Here is a 21,218-nt window from a genome sequence, read left to right as displayed (position 1 = left end):
TAAAGGTCATCTTCTGGACTTAATGAATGCTCTCAGCCATAATCCACAACAGAATTGACCTGAAACATCACAAAAATATCTAATAAACTGAGGTTAAGAAGGGGAAAACAGTACTAAACAAAAACTTATAATGTTTTTGCGGATGTCCCAGATACCTAAACTGCTTTTTTTTAAATTTGAATCAGTCTGGTAGAGGAACACATGGAGAAATTTCAGACATGAATCAACAGTAAAATAAGGAAAAATAAGTAATCATAAAAGACAGCTAGGTTTATCAACTCGAAAATCTACTCACGGAGGCCTTGTAACGCACGAGACAAGGGAGATAAGCTGTCAACTCTGATGCCATTTGGGTCATTGTGATTATGTGGAGTTGAGAGTTCAGCATCAAAACATGCCTTTCAAATGCCGCAGTGTCATAAATGTCAAACTAATGAAACCATTTAAGTCAGTGAGTGATGGAGGGAGCCAGTCTCCATTGCAGAAATGAACATTAAGCAGTGAACACCACCAATGAATCATCCAGTGTTTTCTTCAAAATATCCCCTTCCACTCCAGGTACTATTTTTTTCTTATTTTCTTTTTTCCCTGTAGTCACTTTGTTTTTCTCCTAGAGTCATAAGAAAAACTCCTAGTTGCTTCAGTATAAATGAGCAAGGGTTCTTGGTAAGTGAAGTGAAATTTACTGTCTCTATGCGGGCATGAATAGAATACAGACTTAAAACAAACAAAAAAATAGAACAAATTATAACAACCTCCTGGAAACAAATAATTTACTTTGATCTGAATAATTTCTCATATCTAAAAAAGTATAATAGTTTTTTGATCTCAGTCATGAGTATTTTGATGGAATAATAATGGATTTTAGTGAAAACCATATTTCAAGTGGTTAGAAAGTACAGGATTACTTCTGTACTGTTGGAAACTTGTGAAGAAATATCTACTACGTTGTTATGCTTCTGCTTTGTTTATTAGATGCCTACTGTTATTCATACAATCAGAAACTAACATATCTAAGCAGAACAAAAAGCTAAAAAAATCGGTTTAGGTAACTGAATTTTTTTTTTTTTAGAATTTGTTTTAAATAAATTTTTTCATGGTAAAGGTATGCAGCGTGGTTCCTGAAATGCCATTCTTATTCATGGTTTATAGGCTCCTAGAAAGTTAGGAGAAAGTATAAAACCTGAGGCATATGAATTATATGGCACAGAAAACACACAAATAAATGGGTTAAAGGATAATCACTACAGCTTGGAGGGCATGGCTAAATATTTATTCTTAAATTATTAAACCATTCTATCAAGCTGAAAAGTTATCCCTTACTACTTCATAATTTTTTCAAGGTGGCTATAAAACTATTAGCAGTAATGAAGCATAAGTAAAATGATTGATTTTGCCAATCACTGGGAATGTACCAGACCTTGTGTTATGTAACATGCATCATAGGTCATCTGCAAGCTTCATTAATCATATACAACTCGTTCATTCACTAGGAAAAATGATGAATTACTTACTGTCTGTGGAAGCCTAACATTAACCTCACTAATTCCATGGAAGTGCAGGATATACTGTAAGCTTTTTTTTTCCCTTTAAACATGTCAGAGACTGTAATCTGTAATCCTGCATGACACTTTAATCCGTGTAAGCAGATATTTACATCCCATGGAGCCCCACTGATTTTAGTGGTTGATGCCTGCTCATGTCTAATTACAGTATAGTTTTCCTACTGTTGATATGATGATATAACTGTGTATATATAAAGAAGGGAGTAGGAACTTCATTTCACCCAATTTCAGCCAACTAAAATTTAGGCCAATAATCAAACCACGAAAAAGTGAAGGGAAGGCACTTTTCTTTGGGTTATTAAATACAGGCAACCAAACTGCTATAGAAGACATGTTATATAAAATGGATTGAATGCAGTCTTAAAAATAATTAGTTCAGGCTCCAACTAACCTTTTGGGAAGCTGTTCCAGAATTTTTCATTACTCATGACTACAGACTGCCCACCAACACTGCAACTATTTATTCCTATACTAACAGCATCTAATACTGCAAAAGCCTCCCCTCTCTACTAGTGTTTACCCATGATATATTTATAGACAGCAATACTATCCTCCACATTTTATTAGGCAAAACAAACAAAGATCTAAATCTTTTAATCTATTCTCATGAAATGGGATCTTTTCCCCTTGATTATCCTCAGGATAATCTTAAACACTGGTGACAAGAAACTTTCTCAAGTTCTAGAGGAAGTCTCAAAAGAGGCTTATGCATCTTAATTTCTACCATAAAGTACTGTAGGTGACAAGTCATTGGCTGCTTGTCTTAAAAAAAAATAGGTACTTGAAAACAATTATGCTGTTGGTGTCCTGAAACAACCACCTTATAGTGCTGAGTTGTCTTGTCATCCTTGTACTTTATGTCTTTCTGCTTTGCTGCCTTTAACTTTTTTGCTTGTCTCTTTTTCTTCTACTTAAGACTGTTGCGCTTTGGTTAAAGATTTTTTTGTGTGTGTTTTGTACAACGATTAGCACAAAATGGTTACACCTACTCAACCATATGGCGATAGTTACGGTAATAATAACAGCAACCTGAACATATGCATTTTCATCCTCTCAAGATAAGCCGTAATAGCGTCAGCTTTTTTTTTCTCTTCATCTAATGGCACTGTGGAGTTATCACAAGCAATAGCTGTCAGTCATTACAATTACATGCTCTCCTAACCTCTGTGGTACTTAACTTACACTTTAAAGGACATTTCATTTTCCATAGTCCCTAGATAACTTACCCATTCCAGTCTCTGTCTGCAATCAGAACATACTGCAAAAAATATCTGAATATCTGCATTCTGAAAGACAAGTACCTCCTTTTTTACTGAATTAAAAATAAACGTGATTTCACTGGCATGTGTTGTAGGGTCATTTCTTAGTGTGAGCAAACCCAGTCTCACTGCAAGGACTGGAAAGAGATTCCTCTCTTTGCTTTTCTGAAATATACATACGCTCTGAGATCATTTGTTTCCCCATGTAAATAAAAGGGAGCTCTGTCTCCAGATCCACACGTGTATTAGCTTTATCTTATCACCATAACCATTTTTAGATTGATGGTGAAAGGCATTGCCTCCGGTGATCACTCATGCAGTAGAATGCACATTATATTGCCAACTGACATTTAACAGCATCTAATATGCATTCAGCTGCTACTGGAAAATTTTTATGTAACACTTTCTAGATTTTGCTTTAATGTACAGATTACAGAAGAGATATGCAGTGTACTGAACAGTAATCTCCATGGCAGTTACATTCACTTTGGAGAGAAAACGGTGACATTTGCTTACATTTCTTGAGCAGAAGAAATGATCACAGCTAAGATAACAGCTGAACCTACAGCACTGTCTTTTAACCTTGTCTTTAGCTTGAATTGTAGAGAACTAAACGAAATAGATGATATTAAAACTAGAAGTAATTCTATACAGCTTTAGTAACCATTTTAGGGAATCAGAGTTGCCATCTAAACTTAACTTATTTCAAGTTTAATGTTCTAGAAACTTCTGAATATCTGATCCACACAAAGAACCTGTACCAAAATTAAAATGGAGAAGAATCGCAGGGGGAAAAGCTTGAGAAGGTATTTATTTGTAATAAACTGAATACCCCTTTCTTAAGCAAACAGGCCAATGTAATTAATAGATTCACCTGAGATTGAGCATGCTTGGATTTTGAGCTGAGACTATTCAAAACACTCCGGGGGATTTAGATGCATATTGGTTATTGAAATTAAATCCCTTAGACTACTTGGAAAACTCTCAGCCTTGAATTCCTTCAGCCCACATGGGAGGCTGACTGGTTTCAATTACAAGAGGGCTCACGCACAAAGCAATGCAGGTGAAAGGAAAACTGCAGACACCAAATAAGCATTAATGATACTAATGAGTTAAGAGCTACTGGACCCATGGACCATATGATGAAATTGGACAATTAGAAAGTGAAGACATAGCTGGATATGTGATGTTTGATCCTTCTTTAAATGAAATATCTATCATAAGATTTCTTAGGTATATTGTGTTGCCTCCTTAAGGCTTTTGCTTAGGGAACATTTAGAAATTCAGAAGTTTTATCTACTTAAGCATAATATCTACTCTTTTTACTGCGGTGGGTTTTTTTGTCTTATTAGCTCTTACAATATATTACATAGAATATTCTGTGTTTATGTTAGCTTATTTTCTGGATTTATTGATCCAGCTAGACACATTTCATCATCAAAACACATCAGGTCTAAGTAGTTTCAATTTTGTTTTCTATTAAGCTAACTAAAATCTAGTATTACAGTCAATTAGAGGTAGGTTTAGACCGTATAATTTTACAATTAAATATGTTATAGCTATGAGAGAAAGTAGAAGCATTTTAAAGTTATGTAAACAAAGGGCAAGAGGACTTTCTAAAAGAATAGACATATTCTGCAGGTAAATAAGGAGCATACATGCATAAGGCTCCTTTTATAAAGCACAAAGCCACACACGTGATAGTAAGTTATCACACAACTCCAATACTGCACCCTTGCATTAAAAACAGGGTTTTAAATAATTATCTCCTTATACTCTGCAAAGCCTAATGCTTCTCTGCTGTTAACAATGACATCTTTATTTAACTTCATTCCTGCATTATTGCATGAGTCTGCTACAGTTGTATGCTATAGAGAAGAGGTGTAAGGTATTCCTCATTTTAGGAAATTAAACTCAGGTGCATTAGGCTGAAGTTTGATTTGGCGGCAGGGAAGGGAGATTTTATTAGGAAAAAGCCAGGCTGAAGGAAGCTCCTGGGTTATTTGTGAACAAATGGGTATGCTGTGTAATGGTGACAAAGAGCTACACAGCTTAAACTGTGAGTTTATTTCCTACTTTTTCCCCATTTAGCCTGTTTTATCTATTCTATTACCTGATAATCTTTATATTAATTCCATTAGTAGGAGAAAACAAGTGACTAAAAAAATCCCATTTTTAATAGACTTTTATGAGGGAACAGTAGAATAACCTTTCCAAATAATCTTTGAGGAAAACAGTAGAGCAACATACAGGAAATAGTAGCAAACCAAAATATTTTCTTGAGTAAAATATTTCCTCTGCTGCCTCAGTATCATTTTGCTTCCTATTGTTTTAGCTTGATGTTACTAACTTCCTATTATCTTATATGAACATGTTTATTTTAAATTTGATGATAAGAAATATATAGAAGTTGAAAAGTGTACTTACTGTTGTACCTATGATCTCAGAGTATAAGCTCTGAGATCTCTATGTGTGATGTTTGATTCACCTCTTTTTTTTTTCCACAGGATGTAAGTTACATGTAGGTTTTAATATCATAATGGTCAATTAAACGCTGCATTTGATTCTTTGCTGATGGGAGGAAGTTTGACAGATTTCTAGGAGGGGGAAAAAAGAGTCCATGTGAAACATTTTATAACCATCCATGAAGAGTTAAATAAGGCAACTCCTGCCTTTTTGGTTTTGGAGGGGTTTACTTTTCCCGTAATTAGGGAAATTTTGGCTCTTCTAGGAACCTTTTTCAGAAATATTTGTTTTAGAGATTTGAGGGAAGGGAGATGCAAAAGCCATATTTTCGAACTTCAAATGATGAATGTGGTGATGCTCACGTAAACCTGCTCCAAATTCAAACCTTGTTTAAGATTTTTTTTTTCCTCAAAAGGGAACAGGGCCAGCAAAAACAAACAAGAATTTCCCTTTCCATTAACTGTGGCATTTCTGAAGCATTTAAGAGTACTAATATAATGCTGTTGCTATTATAAAGGCTTCTGAAGAGCAGTCTACAAACAATGATGAGGAAGGGCGATACAGAAAGCCCAGATGCAGAGTAGTTAGTTAAGACCAGCCTTTCCTCAGAACTACAATTTCAGGGACAAATTGGTGTGACTGCCTTCCCTCCAGGGACCTGTTGTTTAGCCAAGGAAGGAGGCTTATATTTTTTTCCCCGTTACTAAGATAAGAGTCCAGTGCTGATCAGATTGGTGGTCGTTTTTTGACCAGATCAAAGGGCTGGCTTCTTGAGAGAACATCTTGGCCAGCTGAATAGCAGGGAGAAGTATGTCCATGAAAGAGCTGACTCTGTGATCAGCAGCAGCATTCCCCTCCTCAACCAGAGCTTCCCTCCTTTGAGGACAGAGGGCTGCCCTGCCACCTCACTTTACCAAAGATACTTCCACCTTTTCCTCCTCAAAGTAGTTTAACCAAATATTCCCATCACAGGATGTCTGGCCCACTCTGTCATATTTGTATTCCTACAATGAAGTGTGCGATAACTCCCAATACAGAGTGGTGTGTCTTACTTCAGGATGAGGGCCCAGACCCAGCTGAACCAACACCTATGTTGGACAGACAGTGACAATTTAATCTCTCAAGTCTTAAGAAAAAAATGACAGGCAGAAAATCTTTTCAAACATGTTAAGGTCTTTGGCACAAAAGAAGATATAGTATTTCTTCTGATAATCCCAATTCCTTCTTTTGTCATCCAAGTAAATACCCTGACAGTCCTGGTAGAAATACATGCTTCTTATGTATCTATTTCCTGGCTCCATCTCTTTGCCTATGCTGCTTCTTGCATTCCTTTCTACACCTTTTCTCTTGGGCTTCTCTGACACTGCCACAGACCAGCTGGGGTCTTGCCACTGAGATCCTTCCAGCAATGGAGAAAAGCCTGACTCGGACTCTGAGAAGCAGTGGTAGAAAGCGAGAAGTATTTTTATGTCCATGTCATCTGCAGAATTTCTAGACAATAAATTTCTACTAAACAGACTAAAAAGCTAATAACACTCTTATCTTCCTGACTACTTTCTTCTCTCTTCTCCCAAGGTAAAGGTAGGTAATATTAAATGTAGCTCAGTTAGGCATGCTCACTTTTCTGACACACCTATTGTTAATCTAACACCAAATGCAAAAATCCCTGGAATAGTTTTACATTGGCAGTAGTGCAAACCTTTGGTCTCCATCTTCAAACTGACTGGTTTATTTCATGATCTTTTATGATTCTCATTGACTTTGGGAATCTATACTTGCTTAGCCTTTGGTTAAATGAATTCATCTATCAGTATCTCCCGAGATATTACTTCATTCTGAATAAAGAAATATTAACCATCTTTTTGACCTGTAGATGGCCTACAGCTTATCTGAATTTACTTCTTGTCTTTGGTATCTCATAAATGATGTTATACTGATGAAGGTAAAACAAAACCTTCAAAGTAAAAGAGTAAATGGCTATTCACCACTTATTTTTCTGAACATGAGGTACTATGAACAAAAATAGTCTTGCACACTGCAACTGCTCGAGTGCCCATCAGCTGCTTCTCAGTTTAGTCTTGTTTTCAATACTAAATCTGATTTCCTTCCTCTCCCCCACCCACCCATTCACATTCCTTTCTACTTCAGTTCTGGAATGTGTGGTCTGTGGCCAGCTGACAACTTTTTTTTTTTTTTTTTAAATAAATTTGAGGATATTTAAACAAGGCATTTTAAAGATCTACAGGTCGTGAGCAGGGAGAGCTGCTGGAATGAGCAGACAGTACTTTGAATGATTTCTCTTCCCCACCCTGCATTTCCCACCTATGTCTTAGTTATTAAACTGGCTGTTGTTAACATTTCAAAGTGCTTTAAGAACTTCAGCTAATCTGTAGTGCTACCAATGAATGCCAGGAGATACATGCATATCCTAGGAGAGACACAGCTCCAATAATGTTTTCTTAATTTTAGTCTATACTAATTTTTCAGATATTTGACACCTGCACCTTTAAGTTTTATTCTTCTACTGCCTGACTAATGCAAACTGAACTCATTTATAAGTAGGCTTTATTTCTTGGAAAGTTGCAGTTTTTGTCACTGAGGATCAAAATGGACCAATTTTATTATACCACAGAAGGAAAGTGGTGGATCCAGGCAGACATCTTTTCCCAATGAGCTAGGATTTCCATCAGAATATAATGCAAACACTGGATCAAAATTAAGTAATGTAATGCCATTTTTGCAGTATAGGACAAGTTGTAGTTTGTACAACAGGTCTCGCAACCAATTACTGAATGATGGAATAAAGCCTGAGAAAGTGAAGGAACAGCTAAGATAAAGTGCTCTTGCCTGTTTCTGAAATCACTTGATACACTTTAAAATAAGTTTGGGTTAGCTGGCAGACAACATAATAATAGCAGTTTTCAAAAAGCTAAAGGACAGTAGTTTAAGTAGTTGCTACCCCTACAGGTGGTGGACACTGGACTGGTAGAAATGAAAATCTGTGAATCTGTCCATCTTCTACAGAAAGAGAGCAATGAGTTAAAAAACAAAACAAATCCAAACACCCCCCTACCCCCCCATACATTAGCCTCGATCATACAACTCATGTAGAAAGACCCATTGACATTGACATCGATCTGGCTTACCTCAACTCTGCTGGAAAATTTTAGCTCGGCGTCAGAAAAATCCTAAGCTTCCCAAAATTGTTGCCAGAAGTCTTGATCCTGCTTCTGCTGAGATCAATGAGAACTTTGACACGCAAACTGGAAGAAGGATTAGCATTAAAATCACGAAGTACGTAATCGAAATAATAACTCTTTGATATCTTTTTGCTAGTAAATTGCAAAGCACAATGATCTGTAGGGGAACTAAATCATAGATATGGAAGCTATGTGGCAAGATTTCCTAGTAAGCCAGGGATAGATTGTAGCTCTTTCAAGTCCTTCTGTGGTGCTTTAATACATTCAACTGTAAAACATCTGAATGTGTGTCCCTCAAAGTAATTTTCTGCAAAGAATTAACAAAGCAAAGCAATTCTATCTTTCATCCTACATTTCTTTAACAAGTGCCTTAACCCATTTCAAGAAGGGTTTAGTGTGGAAGTTCACACATCTAAATTGGCCAATTATTTCTTGGTGAGGTATTTTCATCATAACATCCCAGAGCAGAGTATCACCTCTCTGAAGCTAGTGCATTTACAGAGTGTTACAGTTCCTGGGTTTAGGATATTTTATGTGTTAGTGTTAATAGTCTGGATTGGAAAATGGACAGTGGCCTGATACAATTGCATATACATCCTGTGGGTGATATGGAAAGTAGGGGACAAGTCGGAGAAGACAGCTTAGTCTGACCATTTTGGATTTCCCAGTTATTCTGCAACTTCATGAACTGCAGCTGATCAGCAGTCCTAAATTTCTTTTGGAATAAAATTTATTTTCTTACACTAAGAGTTAACTACTTTTAGGTGGTACCACAAAGCTTTCCCTTTTTACATCCTGCTCAAATTCAAGAAAGCCTATTGCTAGTAGATACAATAGGGAAGGGTAATGCGAACTGAAATCACAATGGCTAGATTTTGATCTTGCTGCTGTTTTGGAAGAAACATGATTTAAGTTTCTTTAAAAGGCTACTCTATTTAAAAAAAAAAAAAAGATAAAAAATTAAATCCTCTAAAATAACTGGTTTTAATGTAATCTACTCTAAGACGATGATCTGTATGTGACTAGTGGACTTATGAAGCTACTTACCAGTAGAGTAAAATGGGTAAGTTGTCTAATACTGTTTGCATTAGTAAATAAAGGGGATGGGGACAGCAGGAATCTGCCTTATCTGACCTGGTGCAGTACTGATGAAACCTGGGTGTTAGTATGAGAGACCATGTGTGTCACAGTTACAGTGCATTTATGATTTATATGTTTAAGTATTCAGTAAGCCTGTTTTATAACAAACACCCTATGTATTGTAAATATCTTCTTTCTTCAGAGCAATTTAGATACTAAGAAATCATTCATTTTAGTGAGAAAGAGCAAATAAGTAAAAAGATAAGCAAAGGACAAGCTTTTCTTGCTGATTTACTTCTAGACTCTTATTCCTTGTTGTAAGTGGAATGACGTGGAGCATTATTTTAATTCCCATTGAGAGCCCTGTGAGCACTCACTTCCATTCGCTTCTCTGTCTTTCATGGTGTAGACTTTTTCCTCCTGTTCTCTAAAAGAAATTTCTGGTAACCAGCAGAACACCAGGCTGCCTTGGGACATTAGACAGATAGGAACTTAACAAAGTTGCTGAATTAATCTTAAATGTGCTAGGGCTGTTTGGGCTTCTCTGAGTTAGTTCCTGGGTAATCCTGTGTAGAAATTCTTACAAACAGGAGCATCAGATGTCTCCAACTTCCATAACCAGCCTGCAGAATTTTGACACTTGACAGCAAAGCCTCTGCTATACTGATGACTGTTGCGAGTGGTATACATCTGTCGTACACAAGGTCATTATTTTAAAATAACACGAGAACAAATTTTATTCAAATCATGTGAGATAAGGTAAAAACTGATTGTTCATGTTATGCAGACTCAAGGGAAAAAGCCTTTATTTTTCCTATGGGCCCTTTCCTCCAAATGATCACAGAAAACATAAAAGGGAGAAGTAATGCTTAATCACCAGTCTTGATGGTTTTATTCCTGCTACTGTAACTACTTCAGGAACATTCAGGAAATATATGCAAGTTTTTAAATGTATACCTCCTATTTTATTTCATTGACTTGTAAATTGAGTGCTGGATTAATTTGAAACTCTACTCTTTAATCCGTTCTGAAGTGGTGTGGGGAAATACACCTATGACCTTCTGCAAAAGTGTATTAAATTCTGAACATCCCTTGGTAGACTTAAAGAAAATTCTTAGCTGTGCTGGATATTTTGGTTCATGCTGGGAAACAGACTGAAAAAGCCCCAGGAGGACAACCTGGTGCTGTTGCACGGTCTGCATTTCAGTGTGACTCTGCTGAAGCACAGGGTGCCGCACTGGGGCCATGCTGCCCTTGCCAGCACAGACCTTGCCAGCACAGACCCTCCCTGTCAACCTGTCTTCTCCTTGAAGACATTTCTCTGTGCTGGAGTTTATCCCATGTCAGGCTATTGGTATATCAACAAAATCGCCACTGTCTTTATCATTAAGGGGAAAAAGTGGCTGGGGGAAAGAAAAGAAGCAGAGGGCATGCTTTCTTCTACTTTTAGAAATGACCAGATGACTCTAATGTCCTGTGGGAAGACATGTCATACTTTTTCACGCTCCCCCTGCAAAGATTTGTTCAATTCATGTTCTGCATTACCATGAAATATTGAAATGTTAGGCAGTAAGGGTGGTGGTGTGACTGAAACTGTTAGTAATGGAGCTACCTGGACAAAAGTTTTCTTTTGGGGGACAGTGCTTTGATAAGATATCCAGTTCTTCCATAAGAATGCCCATTGTAAAAGAGGAGAAATAATACATTGAAGTTGTACCCTTTAAAAGTGGTAGACTTTTTTTTCACTACGAAAATAAAGGCAAGAAAATTGGCTTCAAAACACATTCCTAATGCTTAAACCATTCTCTGGAATATACAAGTACTTAGACTGAGGGAGGGGAAATGGAGAGTAGATGAAGAGATTATTAAAAAAAGTTAATATTTTTTTAAGGTTGACTGATACTGTAACACAGCTTAGCTGTACAACCATTTAAAAGTTTTATCACCTATGACAATATTTGAACTTATTCATGATCAGTATTCACAGCCAACCATTAGTTTACTTAGGTATCCAATAATTTTAAATGTCAAACAAATTTGTTCTTTATCTAGCATGGACTGACAAGAAAATATTGTTTACTTACTCCATTCAAAGCAGGCTGGATCACTTGGCTTGTTTTAGAGCATACTTTACTGTACCATACTGAAAGCCTGGCCTGGAGAATCAACTCTTTGGATGAACTTAGGTCCAAATATTGACAGCAGTAACATGCCTTCAAATACCTGTTTGAAATGTGAAAGGTTACACCTCAACAGAGAAGGAACTGAAGACTGCAGCAAAGCTGTAAAATTGTGACTGAATCTCAGTCCAGCAGTTCCAACTGAGATGAGCTTATCTGACACTCTTGCAGTGGCAGTGTACTTGTCTCTAATATTGAAAATACAAGAAAGCGGTCATCTGACTGTCATGTTTCTGAGTAATGACTTTTTCAAACTTTCTCTGAAGCTTCCAGATGAGGCCTCAGGTAAGCTAAAAAAATTTTTTTTTTTTCTGGCACCTGACTTCCTACAAATGATAATTCTGATTTTTTTTTTTAGTTCTGTGGGTGAGGCGTTTTTTTCTGTGTTATGTGTGGTGGTGTTTTGGTTTGTGGTTTTTTTTGGGGGGGGGGGTGTTCTGTTTGGTTTATTGTTGGGGCGGATTGGTGTTGTTTGTTGTGTGTGTTGTGTGTTTTGTGTTGGGTTTTTTGGTTTTTTTGGAGGGGTTTTTGTGGTTTTTTTGTTTGTTTGGGTTTTTTTGTTTGATTTTTTGGTGGTCTTTTTTTTTTTTTTTTAGAAACCCACAAGTTCACACAACTCATCATAAGACTTGTCTTCCTGCTGCGTATGGACCGAGCTCACCTACATCCAGGGTTACTTATACTGTAGGTGTCACTTTTGAAGTGACATAATGAAATGGTTTCTGAAAACCATCTGATACCACCTGCATGACCTACGCTGAAAAACAAGCAAGTGGGTGATCGTTCTAATGAGCCCTAATATAGCTCTGCATTTTCAGCAAAAGATAACTAGGAGGTTTCTGTCCTGTAATGGAAGAAAACATTGAATACTACTACTATTTTTTTTTTTTTTTTTACTTAAAGTGGAATAAAGGATTAGATCAATTTGGCAGCCATGCTAAGGATTTGCTGTGTGTTGTGGTAACAACTTAAAAAATTCAGGCTGTAAAATATCATTAAAATTGGGATTAATCAGGATTAACACACATTGGGGGGTGGGGAATGCATTATTAAGCTTCCTTGCCACCTTCACAGATTTCAGGGCTGTGTTTCACATGAAAACAAATACCTCATGGATTCCTGTAAGTTCAATAAATATATTATTATTATTATTGATCCAATATAGACATCCTCTTTACAAGAAGAGCATTTAAAACAAGTTTATATTTACCAAAGCAGTACATCCTTGGGTTATTTTGGGTTTGTTTTTGATTTGCTTGTCCCCTGACCCTCTTGCTTACTTCCTCTGGCAATAGCTATTCCTAGCCTATAAATGTGCTCTGAACACAGAGGAACTCTGCTGTTAAGTATGATTTCAGAAGTGTAAATCTATGATAATAAATAGCCTAAAGTCAAGAAAGACTAGATGTTAAGCTTTTTTCTCATGGCCAGTAGTAATAGCAGTATGATATAATATATACAAGCTAGAGGAATATTTTTTTGGTAAATATTCTTTTTTGCTTTTCCTGTTTCCTAGTGACACAGTTGGAAGCAGGAAACTCTTTCTGAGTTTGGAGCTGCAGTAGTCCAAAGGATATCCTTGTCTCTCTCCATCTCTATAAATAAAGTGGGAGAACTTTTACCCTGCTTCTAAAAATCAGTATGTGTAACTTCTAGGTTGTTTACAAGAAGAGTCAGAGCTGTTCATAACTATTTGAATTGCTTGCAACTAATGAGAATTGAAGTATTATACACCCTACTTTACTTTGTGAGGTTTCTGACAAATATTAGATCTCCCTCCAGCCACACACGCACTCAGAGTCTGAGCATCTAATTATTTACTTCAGTTATATCATTCTACCTGCAAGGAAAGTATCACAGGAAGATCAGATTTTGGTTTAAAAGGGAAAACTTACTTTATTTTATAGTTGGACAATTTTTGGGCCTCTTTCTTTCCTCTTCCACTTGGTAAATTTTCCAGAATACATCATATCTTAATGTAACCCAATATTTGTACTGATAGGATGAGCTGAAATAGCATTTGCCTACCTTGTTCAGTAAAGCACAATGAAGTGCCTTTCCAATAGTCTAACTTTGGTTTAAGCTTTCTGGTTTTGGTTTTTTTTTTTTTGTGTCAGAGAGATTTATTTCTAGAACATCTGCTTCATCACTCAAGCCAGTTTGCTACAAACCTGCACCAAAGTTAGCGGAAATGTGTGGTTTCGAGGAGGAGCAGTATCAGCTTGTGTGCGGCTGCCTGAATATCAGGTTCCTGATTCCTACAGGAAAATGTTGGAATGGTCAGACAGGAATCACAAGAATGAGAAGAGGATGTAAAACTTCATATAAAAACTCAAGAAGTTCAATCCATTTACTTTATCATCTGTAGGTTAAGGGTATTTTTTTTCTAGTCTATAACAAATAGGGTCTTGACAATAGATAACTCTCTTATTGATTAATTAAAAGTAGAATAAATTTCAATGTCTGCAGTTAGAAGCTAAGCAAATTCTCATAGAGACAAAGTGCAGATTATGTAGAAATGCAGTAACTAACCTTTATGCTGATTTTAGTAAAGACCACAGTAGGTTTGCCATTATTGGAAATCCAAAAATCAAAGTTGGATATCTTTTTTCTGAATAGTTATTTATATTTTATTTCTATTTAGGACATAATTCAGGAAACTCCTAGAGTTTCTCTTATGCCAGAGATCAGGCTGTCAGAACATCAGTGGAATCCCCGATTGCTAGTAAGTGTTCTGCTATTTCGGCAAGATTTAGTGGGTGAAAACCTGGCTATGTGAGTTCAGTGGAAATACTGTCACTAATTTAAATTATACCATAACTTTGCAATATTTTATTTGCCTGGGAGATCTAAATACCCAGTCGTAATTGTAGATTATGAATTGGGATTATGAGTTATCATTTTTGAAATGATGGTATAGTCAGGAGATGAAAGCAGAGTTTTACTCCTCTGCAAATAGGGAAGCAGGAGGCTGCATTCAGCTGTGCTGCTGGCCATGGTTCATGAGCTGTATGTGATCCAGAACATCCATTCAGTGTGTTTGAGACAGGAAGTGTGAACAGCAGCATCAGCAGATGGAGGTGCCTGATTTTTGCAGTTTCTCTGGAAATTCAGAGCTTGTCTGTTACCTCAACATAGCAGCAGTTCCCTAGCACAAGGGTACCGAGGCTACTATAGGCTGGAAATTTCTGCAGTCAAATTTTCCATCACTCTTGCTGTTGAGGAGTGATTGTACCTTTCCAGTCCCTGTACAGAAGGCTGGGTCCATCAGCACTGCGTAACTGCTGTCCCGGGGGGAAGAAGGCTCATGCTGGCACTTTGGCATTGTACCACCTGCGGTATGGCCACCTGCTGAGGTAAGATGGAGGAACAAATATCTGAATCATGGATCACTAATTTAGGCTGTGGACTTTGACTTTCCAACCCGTAGGGAAGGTTGGTTTCAATTCTGTTGTCAAGATCTAGCTAAAGACAGAGAAGGAGAGAAGAGATCAGAAATTCCACTTGCAGCCTCTTGTCCGAAGGGACCTAACGTAGCAGAAAAGGAGCAAGGAAATACATTAATATATTCAGAAGGAATTTGTGTTCCCAGACAGACCAGTAATCATCCAAACAGAGCAAAACTGGGCAAAGAAACAACATGTAATTGGTTTGTCTTTAACTGTTCCCTCCCTGTTTTCTACCTGCTCCCTGGACATGTCAGGAGGAATGCAAAAACTTCCATCCACCCCTTCTTTGGACACCGTCACTGCCCCAGACAGACACATACACTCGCTCTCTCTTCATTTTTACTAAGGGCTGAGAATATTTTTACCCCCTCTTTGTTGGGAAGAAGGGGAGTAATCTTCTAGAAAAGATGCATGTTAGTAGCCTCTTTCCATCAGGACTGTACTGCTTCACTACCTGACAGGCTGTCTCTAAATATCCCAGTCAGATATTTGTTTTTCCTTCACTTGGTACTTTCACCAGGCAGATTTTACCTCACCGTGCAGTTGCAAGGCAGGAGAAGGAAGAGCTGGGAACCCTCACAGGGATGAAGGTCACCTACATCCTTTGTCCCTCTTCCCCCCCCCCTCCCCCCCATCCCCAAAGATGAGGGAGTTCTTTGGAGTCTTTTGTTTTCAGCTTCAGAGCATGTTATGTGATACTGCTCCTACAGTGCTTTGCAAAAACTGCACCTGCTGAAGGGCACCAACTCCGTTTGGGGACCTTTGTGCCAGGCAGTGTACAAAGACCTACTAAGGAATGGCTTTGCCTAAGGGGATTTGATTTTAAGAAGGCAAATGGAAGAATAATGGAAGAAAGCAGAACTGAGACACAGAGTATGGTCTACCCTCATTCACACTGGGAAACCGATGCAGCCTAGTGCCTTCTTTAAACGTTGTCATTACTATTGACTAAGAAATAAAATAGAAGCCTACTTAGAAAAGGAGGTATGTCAGGTATCAAAAAAGTCTGGTACTTACTGCTTCTGGTAGGTACATCAAGAATTGTAGATAATATTGCAGGACACTTAGGAGCACCTCTAATGTATTTCTATCCTGTTCACCAGCATACTGTCTAAGAGATTTAGGCTCTGCAATGCCTATTAGAGTGGTGAACTTCAGTAAAATCCATGGTGCCAAGGAGGCATTCCAGTTCCCAGAAAAGACTGACCTGAGTGATGAACCACAAAAGCCAGCTGATCAGAAAGACTGAAAAAAGCTGTGTTTTAACTTTTCCCTGGTATTTTGTACCCATTTTGCCTAGGACTGGAAATAGACTCTTAAACCCATGCAAGAAAACCCAGACCAAAAGCGTCTGTTTCCAAAGACAAAACCACGAATGATGAATAGAAGGTGGAAAGGGGTACGGCACAGTTGTGACATTCTCATCATTTATTCTAGTTGTTAAAGCAACTCATTTTGGATGCAGAAGGCCTTTTCTCTGCCTGAGGAAACAAAAACCCACCTTGCACTGAACAGTCCGGCTATTTGTTTATATGGGAAATGAAGACGGCCTCTTGTGTTGAGGCTGTGTTGCTGGGAAAAAAGAACTAGGTTTGGCCGGGCTAAAGGCAGGAGAGCCAGTCAGTGCTCATTTCTGCCCCCTCAGCTGAAGACAGAGCCTGGGAATGGGAAGACTTATATTAAAGGTGTCTGGGAGATGGTAGTTTGCTTTGTTTCCAGACTGCTGAATATAAAACTATTCTGATAATATGTATACAACTTCCTTCTACTCCCCTTTCTTCTAGCAGCAGAAGTAGCTATATCCCAAGCAAAAACAATGTTTCATCCTGTCAGACTTGGGTGGAAAGGGGAGGGGAGGCTAAAACATGAAAACAATTAAAAATGTTTATTTTTAAGAGTGTCTGGCAGTAGTCAGAGTTTTTAAAACTATAAATAAACAAAGGTCATAGTCAACGATGAGAAACATATGCCATACACATGTTTTTGAAAATGTAGATAAAGAAAACAGATAATGAACAGTATTATGTAGATGGCTCTTTACAGGAGGCTCATCAAAACTACCATTACAATGTTCAGTAGTATCAGAGAGCAGCTGGGACCCTTGGCCCAGTGAAGAATGTAAAATTGGGGGTGCCTGCGTCCTGTTCCTTGCGTTGCCACTGCCCTGCTGGATTTTATCTCCTCTTCCCCCCTTTTTTCCAGTTTGGGGACAGGACTTGCTGTGCCTGGAGAAGGCATGGGTACAGCACGGTGGGCCTGGATCTTTGCACCAGCCTCTAGCTGCTTCTGTTACAAGTGCAGGATTTAAAAATCTACTCGTATGTGGAAAGTGGGAAGCTATGTTCAGTGACTAACAAATGCTCTCGCAAAGAGGACAAAACCTAAATTTCTGGTGTTTGAAAGATGAGGGCAACTTAAGGATCAACCCAGACCAGGAAGCTAATACAAACCATGGTGCATGGTCAGCAGCCCCTCTCTGTCGCTGGGGATGGGTGCAGGAATACGGCTCCAATTATCTGAGCTATTTATGTGCACTTGCTTTTGGCAATCTTACTTTGGAATGCTGTTTGTAAAAGGTTTCATACTTCTCTATTAAGCTTCTTAAAGGGCCATTATGCATTTACAAAAATCCATATCCATCTGGTAAGGAATGTTTCCTGACTCAATTAACACTGTATGCATACCAATTGCTGCCATTCTGGAGTGTGATTGAGTATTCCAAATGCGCTTGCATATTAAGAAAGGAGGTTAGGAAATAGAGTGGGAAAACGGTACATTTTACAAGAAAAGAATAAAGAATAATAGCTTTCTAGTGATTCTCAGGAGCTAGAAGTCTTCATTTAAAAACTAGCCCTCACCAGCTTGTTTTGTGGTAGATTTAATGTCTGATACTAGTTAATACCTGTATGATACAGAGCTTTACAAATGAGAAACAGAAATAATTTTGGTGATCTTTGCCAGTTATTTTATTTTCCTGAATACTATCCTTATTCAAATAGTATATTTATGAGGGTTTAATCACAGATGTTTAAACTGGTTCTAATAATCTTTATCACACCATTTTAGAGAGCTTTAGAAGGATTTTTTTTTTTTTTTTTGTGAAATTGTTTTCACAGTAGACTTTTTGGATATTAGCATTTCCGAGTTTTAAGGCAACAGCTACCTTCTCAGTGTCTAGTCCTGATACCATAAGATTCAGATGCACGTGGGGCCCTTTAAAAGTGGTAATGTTTTCGTAAATCGTCTGTGCTATGCTCAACAACAATTAAGATTTGCAAGTACATATGCTTTTTATTTTCCATGCCTCTAATGCTGCTACTTTTCAGTATTTTTTTGGTTGACATTTGCTGCTGTTGCTGTACGTAATACTGTAGTTACATAGTACTTTGATTTCTTTTAACGCTGAAGGTTTTCCTTTCTAAAAGTACCAAGATGAATGATATAGAAGGGCATAATGCTTCTTAAAAAAACAGGATAGCTACTAAAGTATTATGGAGGGGATGAGTTATTCTTGACTTGTTTTTGCACGAGGAGACCAAGGCAACACTCCAGTTCTCCAAGAATGCATAGAAAGTGTAAAAGCTAACTCAAGAATTACAGACAAATCTAAAAGACATTGGAAATAGAGGGAAGAAGGCATCTACCTGACAGAAGAGAAGGTCGGTTTCTAAACCACCTATATGAGGAATACATGAGGTCTCCAAAGGAACTTGAAAGAAATAAGATGTAATAGTGACTGACACAACTGCAAGTGGCTTGAAGTGGGAAATGAAATGAAAATGGGAATACGCAGACAGAAAATAATAGATGCGACTTTTCTGCTTGTAAGGCAACAGGGACAGAAATTTGTTTTGATAGAAAGAATTTAGAGAAAGATGGAAGTGTGTTAGAATTTAGTTGGACTGAGGGATTATTGATATTAGCAGAATTGTTGCACAGCCGTTAGTGGTAATTGGATTTGTTGGCTTTTCATGTTAGGACTTCTATCAGTGGACTTTCTAACTTGGCCACAAAATACAAATCTACTTAAATCCTCTACAAAATTAGTTCAAGCCATGGTATAGTTTATTTTTTTAAAACTTTGTTCATGTATAAATAAAAGTTCTCATTTAGTCTGTAATTTGTTTTCCCTATGTTTTCAATTGGCCATTTAAAAACAAGTTAGTTATTAGAACCACTAGCTGTGCATGAAATCTCTATAATACTACCGTTGGCATTCAGATAAGATTCCGCCTAACTGAGTGACAAGGACAAAATGTAACAGACAATGCAACATTTGTCTATCTTAAGCATCTATTGTATAATGAGATTCTTATTTTAATCATTGTCTTTCAGATTATAAATTGTTATTTTCCCTTTTCTGCTATAAGTGAATAAAATGGCAAGCAGTGAAATACGGGCTAGGTTAATATGTCATTTTAATTCACTGGATGCATGATAGCAAGCAATCCAGAAATTTGCTGAATATCCTTGCCATTAAGTTGATTAAGAAGGGAAATAATAAAGTAATAACAACTTTTATTTTGCACCATTCATATATTGTCAGAAGTTGGTACAGTCATACAAAAAAGACATTGATAAACTGGCTTTAATTCATTGGAGTGTCAGTGAGATCACTGGGGGGCTAGAGCACCTGACACATGAGGGAGAGAGCAGGGTTTTGTTCTGCCTGGAGAAGAGGAGGCAAAGGGAAGATCTTAATGCTGTCTTCAATTGTCTGATGGGTAGTTGAAGAGTAGATAGGAGCTAGACTTTTTTTCCAGAGGTACACAGCTAAAGAAAAAGAGGGAATAGGCACAATCTGCAGTGAGGGAAATTATATTAAGAGCTAAGGAAAAAAAAATTCTCTGCAGCAAGGATGGCCAAACACTGGAGAGGGGCCCAGAGGCTGTGAAATACCCATCTGTGTAGTGATTCAAAATGTCACTGGACAAGCCCTGAGCAACCAAATGCGCTTTTGAAGCTGGCACTGTTTTAACTGAGGACTTGGACCAGGTGAGGTCCAGAGCTCCCTTCCGACAGAAATCATTCTGGCATTCTCTGACCGTGCTTCAAACCCAAACTCCATTAATAACTACTATAAAGTGTATTTAAAGTCCATTAATGAAGCTGCACAAATAGGTGTTGCTTTCGCTATTTATGTCTATGACCCTTGTCATCTTACTGACCTTAAAACATCCACTTACCATTTTATGTCTCTTCTGCAATGAAGAGAGTACCTAACCTGCCACATCTAGAAGTACAAATGAGGGTATTAAGAGATCTTCACAATTCAGGAAGGTGTGGAAAAGACTCATTTGACCTTCTCTATGCAGGGAGATGACAGAGAGAAAAAGCATTTTTGTATGACAGGAAAATAAATGTTGAAATAGCTCCCTACCCAAAACAGATTCAGCTTTCAAGGTGCTAGGGTTTTTCTGTGTTTTCCTCTCCTTTTTTCTCTGATATAAAGCATGCTGGTAAGTCAGTCAGAATTCTCATGTGTCGTAGGAATGAACAACACTGCGAAGCACTGGCATGCGTACATCAACATCCAAAAATATGTCTTCCCAGTGCATCTTAAAACCATGTGCGAGAGAAAGAGGGTGGCTCTCCCGAAAGCCCTGTATTCCTGCAGGACTAGATGCCTGGGTCTGTGGGACAGAAGGCAGCTGCTGTCCCCTCTGTACTTTGTGCTCTCCCTTCTGCAGGACAGCGTTTCAATTTTCAGTGCAGTTTTGCAGCAGGAACCTTACCCCATGTGAGATGTCAGAAGGTACAAAGTTAAAAAAACCCTGCTTCTCCTTTGGCTGACCATGCAAAAGTGTTATTCTTCTGCTACTGTGCAAGTAAATAAAACGGCATGAAGAGATGAAGGCTAGAACATTAAAAAATATGTGCCATTAATAGCATTTCTGAACAATTTCAATCTGTTCTCTGAGGCAGCTAAGGGACTTGGTAACAGTTGGAATTGCATTTGGTGCTCATCAGAAATTCACGCTGACATATACTCCCATGTAGGTATGATTTTTTTGGGGGG

General features: G+C 37.8%; 1 protein-coding gene across 1 annotated transcript in view; it reads left to right on the top strand.

Annotated features, from left to right (window-relative positions):
* Nucleotides 1-523: 523 nt before the first annotated feature.
* The window catches only part of LOC128147067 (adhesion G protein-coupled receptor A3-like), a 315,407-nt gene continuing 294,712 nt past the window's right edge, over nt 524-21,218 (top strand). The window contains exon 1 of the mRNA XM_052799271.1: nt 524-558. The gene's annotated coding sequence lies outside the window, so the exon portion shown is untranslated. The remainder of the gene's footprint in view (nt 559-21,218) is intronic.

The sequence above is a fragment of the Harpia harpyja genome, chromosome 10, assembly GCF_026419915.1.
Source record: "Harpia harpyja isolate bHarHar1 chromosome 10, bHarHar1 primary haplotype, whole genome shotgun sequence".
In the NCBI taxonomy this organism is placed as follows: Eukaryota; Metazoa; Chordata; class Aves; order Accipitriformes; family Accipitridae; genus Harpia; species Harpia harpyja.
This window is presented reverse-complemented; position numbering and strand designations above follow the sequence as displayed.